The sequence below is a fragment of the Anomaloglossus baeobatrachus genome, chromosome 9, assembly GCF_048569485.1.
Source record: "Anomaloglossus baeobatrachus isolate aAnoBae1 chromosome 9, aAnoBae1.hap1, whole genome shotgun sequence".
Taxonomy (NCBI): Eukaryota; Metazoa; Chordata; class Amphibia; order Anura; family Aromobatidae; genus Anomaloglossus; species Anomaloglossus baeobatrachus.
Genome location: NC_134361.1, coordinates 214,157,845 through 214,170,816, shown reverse-complemented (window position 1 = coordinate 214,170,816; position 12,972 = coordinate 214,157,845). Strand labels below are relative to the sequence as shown.

The 12,972-nt window shown below is 42.6% G+C and overlaps 1 protein-coding gene across 1 annotated transcript in view; it reads right to left on the bottom strand.

Annotated features, from left to right (window-relative positions):
- LOC142251535 (epithelial sodium channel subunit beta-like) overlaps positions 1–12,972 on the bottom strand; it is a 176,473-nt gene that overhangs the window by 42,371 nt on the left and 121,130 nt on the right. The window lies entirely within an intron of this gene.

Sequence of the window (12,972 nt, the reverse complement as noted above, 5' to 3'; positions counted from 1 at the left end):
GGCAGGTGTCCCAGATGCTTGCTGCGGGCGGCTTGAGGCAGGCAAGATCTAGAAACTGCTGCGGGCTGCTGTTCTGTGAGGGGTGAGATGAGGCAGTGGTCTTCCTTAGGTCGGCGGTACAGGATTCAAAGAAATGGCGCTCGGAGTCAGCGTGTGCGCAGATTGAGCTATTGGCATTTTCCTTAAGTCCGCTGCTGGGCTGGAGGCGGCACGTGCACAGATGAGATCTTCAGCCAAGACCTTCATCTACACACATGCTTACTCCGGGTGCCAATATTAGAAGCACGCACCTCTGACCTAAAAATGTTCCCTGCCTCACCATTCCCAGCTCAGCGGCGGCGGTGTCCCCCGGCTCAGCGGCGGCGGCGGTGTCCCCCGGCTCAGCGGTGGCCCCCTGAGCACAGCGTTGCTAGCAGTCTTTCCCAGCACAGCGCCAGCAGCCCAAAGCCTTGTCTCCTGCTACCGCTCTCCAACACCTCCCGGTAACCTACATTCGGGTTATAAGATGCACCCCTCACACTTTTCTCCCAAAATTATTTGAGGAAAAGTTCATCTTATAACCCGAAAAATACAGTATATATACAGTCCTTACTGATAAATCTATATTGGCACTTGCCCCTATATTTACGGTGGGTCCTCTCCAAGTGCTCCAGTGCTGGAGACCTCATTGGGTTATATATGGTTCAGTTCACTCATTTTGCCTGTGACCGCTGCAGCCAGTCAACAGTGATCTCACCAACATTGGTGAGTTGTCCAACATCTACATCAACCCATTAATTGTAGGAAAAGTTATTCCATTGATGACCAGCAGGGGGAGCTCCGAATTTATGCAGGACCATAAGAATTTGGAACGTTCCGTTTTTTTTGCCTACACTCCGATTCTGTGCTGGCAATGATGCATTATCTATTTTATAGATGATCATATATACAGTACTGTATATATAATGCACCAACTATACAGGGGCCATATATATATTATTATTATTTATTATTATATTTAATTTTTATATAAAATTTATTTATTTATTTATTTATTTTTTTCCACTTTTTTCCCTGCTCCCTGGCTTTTTTGTTCCGCGGCATCGCTGTCCTTTCTTTCCTTCTCCGGATTTCTGTCCAGTCACGGCCATAAATGAAGCTGTAATTAGGTTCTCAGGACGCGTAAATCAATAATCAGGGAGCGAGGGATCGGACATCACTCATTGACAATAGTCATGGGTTGTAACAATGCAATCGTTGCCTCCTACACCCTTACTAAATAAAGGTGGACTGTGGCAGGGAGCAACACCGCACGTCCAGTGCAATCACAATATACAGACTCCATCTCCATAGACAATAAATGGTCGGAGCCGTCGCTCTTGGCTTCTTTTTTGGCTCAGGCCATGTTGATTTTCTGGAGACGGGAGACTATATCATGTTGTAACGTCTGGAGCCTCCACATCGTGTTCCAGCCAAGGAGCCTCCGGCATCAGACGTCCACAAGAGGAAGATTTGTCTCCTTCCATTTCATTCACCAGTCAATGTTATAATTGCCCCCGTCTGATCTGGGGAATAATGGCCGTCCCTTCCTGGCAGTAATAATCCGCGGCCCCTGCAGCTCACAGACTCCTCTTCTCTTCCACTGGATCTTTAATCATTTTCGCACCATACAAAGACCAATGTTCTCCAGCTGCCAAAACTTCACAGCTCGCCCGGCCGCAGTGTGGTATTCACATAATGAACGAGCTGGAAGGAATTCAGGAGAAAAGATCCCAGCGAGAGAGGACGCCATTATATCCCCGACCCAGAGCACAATATGTATCACACATACAGGGTCAAGAGTCAGGACCCGATCCAGGAATAGATGAGCGTGCACTCATATCAGGACACCAAGAATATGTCCACTATAATACTGCCCCTATGTACAAGAATATAACTACTATAATACTGCTCCTATGTACAAGAACATAACTACTATAATACTGCCCCCTATGTACAAGAATATAACTACTATAATACTGCCCCCTATGTACAAGAATATAACTACTATAATACTGCCCCCTATGTACAAGAATATAACTACTATAATACTGCCCCCTATGTACAAGAATATAACTACTATAATACTGCCCCCTATATACAAGAATATAACTACTATAATACTGCCCCCTATGTACAAGAATATAACTACTATAATACTGCCCCCTATGTACAAGAATATAACTACTATAATACTGCCCCCTATGTACAAGAATATAACTACTATAATACTGCCCCTATGTACAAGAATATAACTACTATAATACTGTCCCCTATGTACAAGAATATAACTACTATAATACTGCCCCTATATACAAGAATATAACGACTATAATACTGCCCCTATATACAAGAATATAACGACTATAATACTGCTCCTATATACAAGAATATAACGACTATAATACTGCCCCTATGTACAAGAATATAACTACTATAATACTGCCCCCTATATACAGCAATATAACTACTATAATACTGCCCCCTATATACAGCAATATAACTACTATAATACTGCCCCCTATGTACAAGAATATAACGACTATAATACTGTCCCCTATGTACAAGAATATAACTACTATAATACTGCTCCTATATACAATAATATAACTACTATAATACTGCCCCTATATACAAGAATATAACTACTATAATACTGCTCCTATATACAAGAATATATCTACTATAATACTTCTCCTATATACAAGAATATAACTACTATAATACTGCTCCTATATACAAGAATATAACGACTATAATACTGCCCCTATGTACAAGAATATAACTACTATAATACTGCCCCTATATACAAGAATATAACTACTATAATACTGCTCCCTATATAAAAGAATATAACTACTATAATACTGCCCCTATGTACAAGAATATAACTACTATAATACTGCTCCTATATACAAGAATATAACTACTATAATACTGCCCCTATGTACAAGAATATAACTACTATAATACTGCTCCCTATGTACAAGAATATACCTGCTATAATACTGCCCCTATGTACAAGAATATAACTGCTATAATACTGCCCCTATATACAGCAATATAACTACTATAATACTGCCCCTATGTACAAGAATATAACGACTATAATACTGCCCCTATGTACAAGAATATAACGACTATAATACTGCTCCTATATACAAGAATATAACGACTATAATACTGCTCCTATGTACAAGAATATAACTACTATAATACTGCCCCTATGTGGAAGAATACAACTACTATAATACTGCCCCTATGTGGAAGAATACAACTACTATAATACTGCCCCTATGTGGAAGAATACAACTACTATAATACTGCCCCCATGTACAAGAATATAACTACTATAATACTGCCCCCATGTACAAGAATATAACTACTATAATACTGCCCCCATGTACAAGAATACAACTACTATAATACTGCCCCCATGTACAAGAATACAACTACTATAATACTGCCCCCATGTACAAGAATACAACTACTATAATACTGCCCCCATGTACAAGAATACAACTACTATAATACTGCCCCCATGTACAAGAATACAACTACTATAATACTGCCCCTATGTACAAGAATATAACTGCTATAATACTGCCCCTATATACAGGAATATAACTACTATAATACTGCCCCTATATACAGGAATATAACTACTATAATACTGCCCCCTATATACAGCAATATAACTACTATAATACTGCCCCTATGTACAAGAATATAACTGCTATAATACTGCCCCTATATACAGCAATATAACTACTATATTACTGCCCCCTATGTACAAGAATATAACTACTATAATACTGCCTTATAGATTTACTTTCAGTATATAGTTAGACGCAGCAGATACATTTCGTTCTCACAGGTTATTTATGGCAGCAGTCTCGGTGTATAACTTAGCGCCCCGGGGTTCAGGCTGATTATATTGTTGTATCTTGAATACTTTTTACTTACAAACCCAAGTCAATTTTCAGCTTTAAGCTGTTTATAATTGTAAATTTGCTTTTGCTGAAATATTTTAAGGCTGGAGTCACTGGACTGGAAGTAGAGATACAATTGTACATATAGAAGAAAGCTGAGGATTGTGGGGCTCATTGTAAGGGACATTTTTTGTAGCCGTTTTTTTCCAAACAGAGATCTGCAATTAAGATGATTCTTTGCTCATGATCTTATAATACGGGTTGATTGCCGTGGCCCTAATACTGACATGAAATGTGCAGACACTGAGCACCTGGCTGAAAATTATACACTGTAAGCAGAATTATTAGGCAAATGAGTATTTTGATCACATGATACTTTTTATACATGTCCTCGCTGTATAGGCTGAGAGCCAACTACCAATGAAGTAAATCAGGTGATGTGCACCTCTGTAATGAGGAGGGGTGCGGTGTAATGACATCAACACCCGATATAAGGGGGGCTTAATTATTAGGCAACTTCCTTCCCTTTGGCAAAATGGATCAGAAGAGAGATGTGACGGGCTCTGAAAAGTCCACAATTGTGCGATGTCTTGCAGAGGGACGCAGCAGTCTTGAAATTGCCAGACTTTTGAAGCGTGATCACCGAACAATCAAGCGTTTCATGGCAAATAGCCAACAGGGTGGCAAGAAGCGTGCTGGGCAAAAAAGGCGCAAAATAACTGCCCATGAATTGAGGAAAATCAAGCGTGAAGATGCCATTTGCCACCAGTTTGGCCATATCTCAGAGCTGCAACGTTACTGGAGTATCAAAAAGCACAAGGTGTGCCATACTCAGGGACAGGCCAAGGTAAGGAAGGCTGAAAACCACCACCTCTGACCAAGAAACATAAGAGAAAACCTCAAGACTGGGCCAAGAAATATCTGAAGACTGATTTTTCTCAGGTTTTATGGACTGATGAAATGAGAGTGACTCTTGATGGGCAGATGGATGGGCCAGAGGCTGGATCAGTAAAGGGCAGAGAGCTCCACTCCGACTCACACGCCAGCAAGGTGGAGGTGGGCACTGGTATGGGCTGGGATCAGCAAAGATCAACTTGTGGGACCTTTTCGGGTTGAGGATGGAGAAAGCTCAACTCCCAGACCTACTGCCAGTTTCTGGAAGACAACTTCTTCAAGCAGTGGTACAGGGAGAAGTCAGTATCGTTCAAGAAATACATGATTTTCATGCAGGACAATGCTCCATCACATGCATCCAACTACTCCACAGCGTGGCTGGCCAGTACAGGTCTAAAAGATGAAAAAATAATGACATGGCCCTCTTGTTCACCTGATCTGAACCCCATAGAGAACCTGTGGTCCCTCATAAAATGTGAGATCTACAGGGAGGGAAAACAGTCCACCTCTGGGAGCAGTGTCTGGAGGCTGTGGTGGCTGCTGCACGCAATGTGGATCGTAAACAGATCAAGCAATGACGGAATCTATGGATGGAGGCTGCTGAGTGTCATCAGAAAGAAAGGGGGCGATATTGGGCACTCATTTTTGGGGGGTTTTGTTTTTGCATGTCAGAAATGTTTATTTCTACATTTTGTGCAGTTATATTGGTTTAACTGGTGACAATAAACAAGTGAGATGGGAATAGATTTGGTTTTTATTAAGTTGCCTAATAATTCTGCACAGTAATAGTGACCTGCACAGACAGATCCTCCTAAGATACCAAATCTAAGAACCCCTCCAACTGCCAAAAATATTAAGCTTTGATATTTGAGTCTTTTGGGTGGTTGAGAACATAGTTGTTGATCAATAATAAAAAAAAAATTCTCTAACATACAACTTACCTAATAATTCTGCACTCGGTGTATGTGTCCACCAGCCACAAGGGGTAACAATCATATAAAATTACAGAGCACGATAATACACCTCACCTGACAGATCTTCTCCTGAACATAGGGGACAGTATTATAGTAGTTATATCATTGTACATAGGGGCAGTATTATAGTAGTTATAGTACAGACCAAAAGTTTGGACACACCTCATTCAAAGAGTTTTCTTTATTTTCAGGACCCTGAAAATTGTAGATTCACATTGAAGGCATCAAAACTATGAATTAAGGCTATGTGCCCACGGGACTCTATCTGCGGATTTTTCTGCATCAAAATCCGCAGCTTTCCCCCGGAATCCGCACCTTTTCATAGATGCGGATTTGACGCGTATTTTGTTGCGGACTTTGCGATTTTTTTTTTTTTTTTTTTTTTTTTTTTTTTTTTTTTTTAATTTTTATTCAATTGAATAGGCAAAATCTGCACGAAAATCCGCAACAATAATTGACATGCTGCAGATTTTTCCGCACGAAAATCCGCACGATTTCCGCTGCGGAAAAATCCGCAGTGTGGGCACAGCACTTCCCAAATGCCATAGAAATGGCTGGGGAGTAGCTGTGCTGCAGATTTCTGGAAAATCCGCTGCAAAATCCGCGCATTTTCCGCAGCGTGGGCACATAGCCTTACACATGTGGAATGAAATACTTAACAAAAAAGTGTGAAACAACTGAAAATATGTCTTATATTCTAGGTTCTTCAAAGTAGCCACCTTTTGCTGTGATTACTGCTTTGCACACTCTTGGCATTCTCTTGATGAGCTTCAAGAGGTCGTCACCGGAAATGGTTTTCCAACAGCCTTGAAGGAGTTCCCAGAGATGCTTAGCACTTGTTGGCCCTTTTGCCTTCACTCTGCGGTCCAGCTCACCCCAAACCATCTCGATTGGGTTCAGGTCTGGTGACTGTGGAGGCCAGGTCATCTGGCGTAGCACCCCATCACTCTCCTTCTTAGTCAAATAGCCCTTACACAGCCTGGAGGTGTGTTTTGGGTCATTGTCCTGTTGAAAAATAAATGATGGTCCAACTAAACGCAAACTGGATGGAATAGCACGCCGCTGCAAGATGCTGTGGTAGCCATGCTGGTTCAGTATGCCTTCAATTTTGAATAAATCCCCAACAGTGTCACAAGCAAAGCCCCCCCACACCGTCACACCTCCTCCTCCATGCTTCACGGTGGGAACCAGCCATGTAGAGTCCATCCATTCACCTTTTCTACAAAGACACGGTGGTTGGATCCAAAGACCTCAAATTTGGACTCATCAGACCAAAGCACAGATTTCCACTGGTCTAATGTCCATTCCTTGTGTTCTTTAGCCCCAACAAGTCTCTTCTGCTTGTTGCCTGTCCTTAGCAGTGGTTTCCTAGCAGCTATTTTACCATGAAGGCTGCTGCACAAAGTCTGCTCTTAACAGTTGTTCTAGAGATGTGTCTGCTGCTAGAGCTCTGTGTGGCATTGACCTGGTCTCTAATCTGAGCTGCTGTTAACCTGCGATTTCTGAGGCTGGTGACTCGGATAAAGTTATCCTCCGCAGCAGAGGTGACTCTTGGTCTTCCTTCCCTGGGGGGTCCTTATGTGAGCTAGTCTCTTTGTAGCGTTTCATGGTTTTTGCCACTGCACTCTTTGAATGAGGTGTGTCCAAAGTTTTGGTCTGTACTGTATATTCTTGTACATAGGAGCAGTATTATAGTAGTTATATTCTTGTACATAGGAGGCAGTATTATAGTAGTTATATTCTTGTATATAGGGAGCAATATTATAGTAGTTATATTCTTACACATAGGGGGCAGTATTACAGTAGTTATATTCTTGTACATAGGGGCAGTATTATAGTAGTTATATTCTTGTATATAGAGGGCAGTATTATAGTAGTTATATTCTTGTACATAGGGAGCAGTATTATAGTAGTTCTATTCTTTTACATAGGAGCAGTATTATAGTAGTTATATTCTTGTACATAGGAGCAGTATTATAGTAGTTATATTCTTGTATATAGGGAGCAGTATTATAGTAGTTATATTCTTACACATAGGGGGCAGTATTATAGTAGTTTTATTCTTGTACATAGGAGGCAGTATTATAGCAGTTATATTCTTGTATATAGGGGGCAGTATTCTAGTAGTTATATTCTTGTACATAGGAGGCAGTATTATAGTAGTTATATTCTTGTACATAGGAGGCAGTATTATAGTAGTTATATTCTTGTATATAAGGGGGCAGTATTATAGTAGTTATATTCTTGTACATAGGGGGCAGTATTATAGTAGTTATATTCTTACACATAGGGGGCAGTATTATAGTAGTTATATTCTTGTACATAGGGGCAGTATTATAGTAGTTATATTCTTGTACATAGGGGCAGTATTATAGTAGTTATATTCTTGTACATAGAGGCAGTATTATAGTAGTTATATTCTTATAGATGGGGGCAGTATTATAGCAGATATATACTAGACACATTTATATATAGACAATCGTGTATGTATGCTCCTTTTGTACGTGAATACATCACACAGGAGGGAGCAGCATTGAATACAGAAGGACTGTGGTCATTAGCCTAAAGATGATATGAAATCTCCCTCCTAAGACATGATGGGAGAGACGCTCAGATCAGTAAATATTTGTATAATGATGTGTGAATTATATGTGACTGGCATTGTCCTCTCCTCTCATCACTCCAGGTGTTCTCCTATTATCGGATGCCAGGTGCTCTTGTCCTTTGTAGAGTAGGATCTTCGCTGTGTGCAGGGTACACACAAGTCTCCGGGCATCCTCTGCGCCGCACCCATAAACAGCAGCTACTCCATTGTTTGATTCTGGAGAGGCTGAAGCTTTGATGATTCGTTCTGTCCTTAGGGAGATGCCAACATCCACCACATCAGACGGCCAGAGCTGCGAGTCAGGGACAATTGGGCAGTACATGAACTTTGGGGGAGGGATGGTGATTAGGTTATGAAATATTCACAAATATAGCATCATTAGAAAACATGGCAATTCCTCCTCATTACCCTAAAACAGAAATGCTGGAGACATTTTAATTAATCTACAAGGGTAAGGTGGGGGGGGGGGGGCTAAATTTCCGGACTCTGACTGCAACGTGTACCATGCTCGGACCGTCTCCAGTGCCGTATATCAGTATCCGGCTCGCACCTCCTGTCATGGAAATTCGCAAACCATGCACTGACTTTCTACTAAGCTCCATAGAATGAGAGGAATGAAGCAGAGCTGCAATGTAAAGCATGGAGGATGGCAAGGCAGGGTCAGAATGTTATATATCTAAGCTGGGGGTCCTGAATCATCACAGTGTCTAATGGAGAGAATATGGAGTGTAAAGTATGGGGGATGTACAGTTTTAAGACAAGAGGTGATATAGTAGCTGAGTTGTAATGGAACAGAAGTGAGCAGCGGCTGACACCAGGGACAATAGCAGATACTCATAAATCATACGACGGGTATGAAAAAAGAATATTTCCATTCTTATATGAAAACTCGTCACATTCTCTTATATTGAGCAAAACCATTATAATGATGAAAACCGCAAATAGTGAAATCCGTTACAGTCCGGAAATTACACCGCCACAATGTATCCAAAGTAGGTATCGAAACCTAGAAGCGAATGTTTCAAAAGTGTCAAATCAAAGTTCTGCGGAAGGTGACCCGGTTCCTGTTTGTTTCTTTTTTTGGTTTCCATGACAACAACAACTGATTCAAACACAGAAGTGTTACTTAATTTACCAGCAGACAAGCACAATGCCAGCTGTGGGGGGGCGGGGGCGGGGGGCTTCCTCTTTTGGATCACTCCTTGCCAAGTGCCCTTTAGTGGTTTATCAACACTTGTAACATCTCCTGACCACCCGGCCCACCCACCGCCATGTGCTGAGTGATCAGATCTACTGCACCCTGCTCCTCCTCACTGGCATGAGTAACTCATATCACCGTCATTATCCTGTACCCCGAGAATCAGTGTCATTATCCTGTACCCCCAGTGTCATTATCCTGTACCTCCAGTGTCATTATCCTGTACCCCCAGTGTCATTATCCTGTACTCCGAGTGTCATTATCCTGTACCCCCAGTGTCAGCGTCATTATCCTGTACCCCCAGTGTCAGTGTAATTATCCTGTACCCCCAGTGTCATTATCCTGTACCCCCAGTGTCAGTGTCATTATCCTGTACCCCCAGTGTCATTATCCTGTACCCCCAGTGTCATTATCCTGTACCCCCAGTGCCAGTGTCATTATCCTGTACCCCCAGTGTCAGTGTCATATCCCGTACCCCCAGTGTCATTATCCTGTACCCCCAGCGTCAGTGTCATTATCCTGTACCCCCAGTGTCAGTGTCATTATCCTGTACCCCCAGTGCCAGTGTCATTATCCCGTACCCCCAGTGTCATTATGCTGTACCCCCAGCGTCAGTGTCATTATCCTGTACCCCCAGCGTCAGTGTCATATCCTGTACCCCCAGTGTCATATCCTGTACCCCCAGTGTCATTATCCTGTACCCCCAGCGTCAGTATCATTATCCTGTATCCCCAGTGCCAGTGTCATTATCCCGTACCCCCAGTGTCATTATCCTGTACCCCCAGTGCCAGTGTCATTATCCCGTACCTCGAGTGTCAGTGTCATTATCCTGTACCCTCAGTGTCAGTGTCATTATCCCGGAGCCCCAGTGTCATTATCCTGTACCCCCAGTGTCAGTGTCATTATCCTGTACCCCCAGTGCCAGTGTCATTATCCTGTACCCCCAGTGTCATTATCCTGTACCCCCAGTGCCAGTGTCATTATCCTGTACCCCCAGTGCCAGTGTCATTATCCTGTACCCCCAGTGTCATTATCCTGTACCCCCAGTGCCAGTGTCATTATCCTGTACCCCCAGTGTCATTATCCTGTACCCCCAGTGTCAGCGTCATTATCCTGTACCCCCAGTGTCATTATCCTGTACCCCCAGTGCCAGTATCCCGTACCTCGAGTGTCAGTATTTATGTTCAAATCATCTTTTTCCAGCGGTATTTAAATGTTTTTTCTCCTAAACTTCTCACAAAGTGCTAAAAAGAATCGCCCTATTTATTTCTATGGAACAATTACTGTTCTTACATTTGTGCTTTTGAGCGTTTAATTGTTTCAGGTATTGTCCATTCTTTGGGCGTTTTCTACTTGATTAAAACGAAAGTTTAAAATGAAGGATTAAAAGTCAACTAAAAGGCTAAAATATAAGGCGAGCAGTTTTTTCATTGCTCAATTGTTTTCAAAATACGCTAAAAAAAAATCCAAGAAAACTGCTGGTAGAATAAATATGTGGGAGAAATATAGGATTAGGAAACGCCATAAAGACACAATAAAGAAGCGATTCCCGAGAAGTCTTCCATTTGAATAATAGGGATTTTTGACCCTTGGAAAAGATGCAGTGTGAACATACTATACTTTTGGTTAGCGGACGCCATTGGTTTTGGCGCCCATGGCGAGAACGTGCTCACTTATTGTCAGGGGCAACATAAAAACCTTTACAGGTTTATCGATAAGGTTCATCGGCCATAAGAAAGTCAGAAGATTAGTTACTGTGTAGCAAAGAAAGGAAGAAGCGATTGTGTCTAGAGGTGACCGCACCAGGAAGGTGAGTAATACCCTCCCGGCTTCTGCAAAATCCGTGGGCAAAAATAGTGTCATGACTAAATGCCACCCGAAATAAAGGAAGTGTGAACACTGAAGAGGTAAACCCTGTGCTGTGGACCAAAAGCGCTATTCCTAAAGAGGGGGCATCCCGATACATACGGTGCTGGAGAAGGGACTGCTCTCTACAAGTGAGGATGTTTTGCAAGCTAAAATACATCAGGTGGGCTCTGGAAACAAGTAGACGTGTGGCAGCTGCAGACCCCCATAGACTCTGGGCTGGTGCATCCTCTGTGAACAGCAGAGTACCCTCCCTGACACCCACAGCAATCCCGGGGTGCACAAAAAGACGTCAGCCATCTTGGTGTATATCTTGACCACTACGGCCATTAACACCAGGCTGTATAGATGCACCCAGTCCATCCTGACTCAGGAGATGAGCCCACTCCATAAAGGACAGGTGTCGGCTGTGTTATACAGCCAGCACTTCTTGCTCACTGCAGCAACTAGACCTAGCTCTGATCGCTGCTGTTTAACTACATGCTGCATGTGGGGATTTGATGGGTTTCTATTGCAGCTGGAGACTTCCTCGAGGCCCCTGTCGCTGCCATCTTGGTGCTCCTTGTGCCTTCATAAGAGAATATAATTGTAACTATATACTACGATACTCTTGTATACAATTTATAGTATCGGCCATAATTTCACACAAAACTCCAAATATGGTCCGGACACAATAGTTGTCCCCCATCTTAATATTTGGCTGCACCCTCTTTACCCTCTGGAATAAATCCCTTCCATCAGTCGCCTCCTATACCCGTCCACAGCTTCTTCCTCCTCTCACCTGGAATCTCAGACTCGTCTTTATAAACGTCTCCAGGTCTATCATATCTAAAGGCGTCTTCTCTCTTCTCCTCTTCTCTTCTCTTCTCCCCTCTTCTCTTCTCTCCTCTCTTCTCCTCTTCTCTTATCTCCTCTTCTCTGCTCTCCTCTTTTCTCCTCTTCTCTCCTCTCCTCTTCTCTCCTCTCCTCTTCTCTTCTCCCCTCTTCTCCCCTCTTCTCTCCTCTCCTCTTCTCTTCTCTTCTCCCAATTTTCAGATCTCTCCACAGGTGTCAATGGGATTTAGATTTGGACTCATTGCTGCTACTTCAGATCTCTCCAGCACTTTGTTTTGTTTCCATCAATTTCTGGGGCTTCTTGAAGTGTTTGGGGTCAATGTCCTGCTGGAAGACCCCTGACCTAGGACACACCTCCAGCATTCTGACACTGGGCACTACATTGCCACCGGGGATCCTCCGGTAATCTAAAGATTTCATGATTTCTTGCATACAGTCAAGTCCCCCATTGCCGGAGACAGCAAAACAACCAAAACATCTCTGACCTCCACCATGTGTGACTGTAGGTGCTGTGTTCTTTATGTTGTAGGCTTCATTCTGTTTTCTGTAAACAGTAGAATGATGCTCTTTACCATGAAGCACTATCCTGGTCTCATCTGTGCACAAGACGCTTTCCCAGAAGGATTATGGTTACTCATGTACATTTTGGCT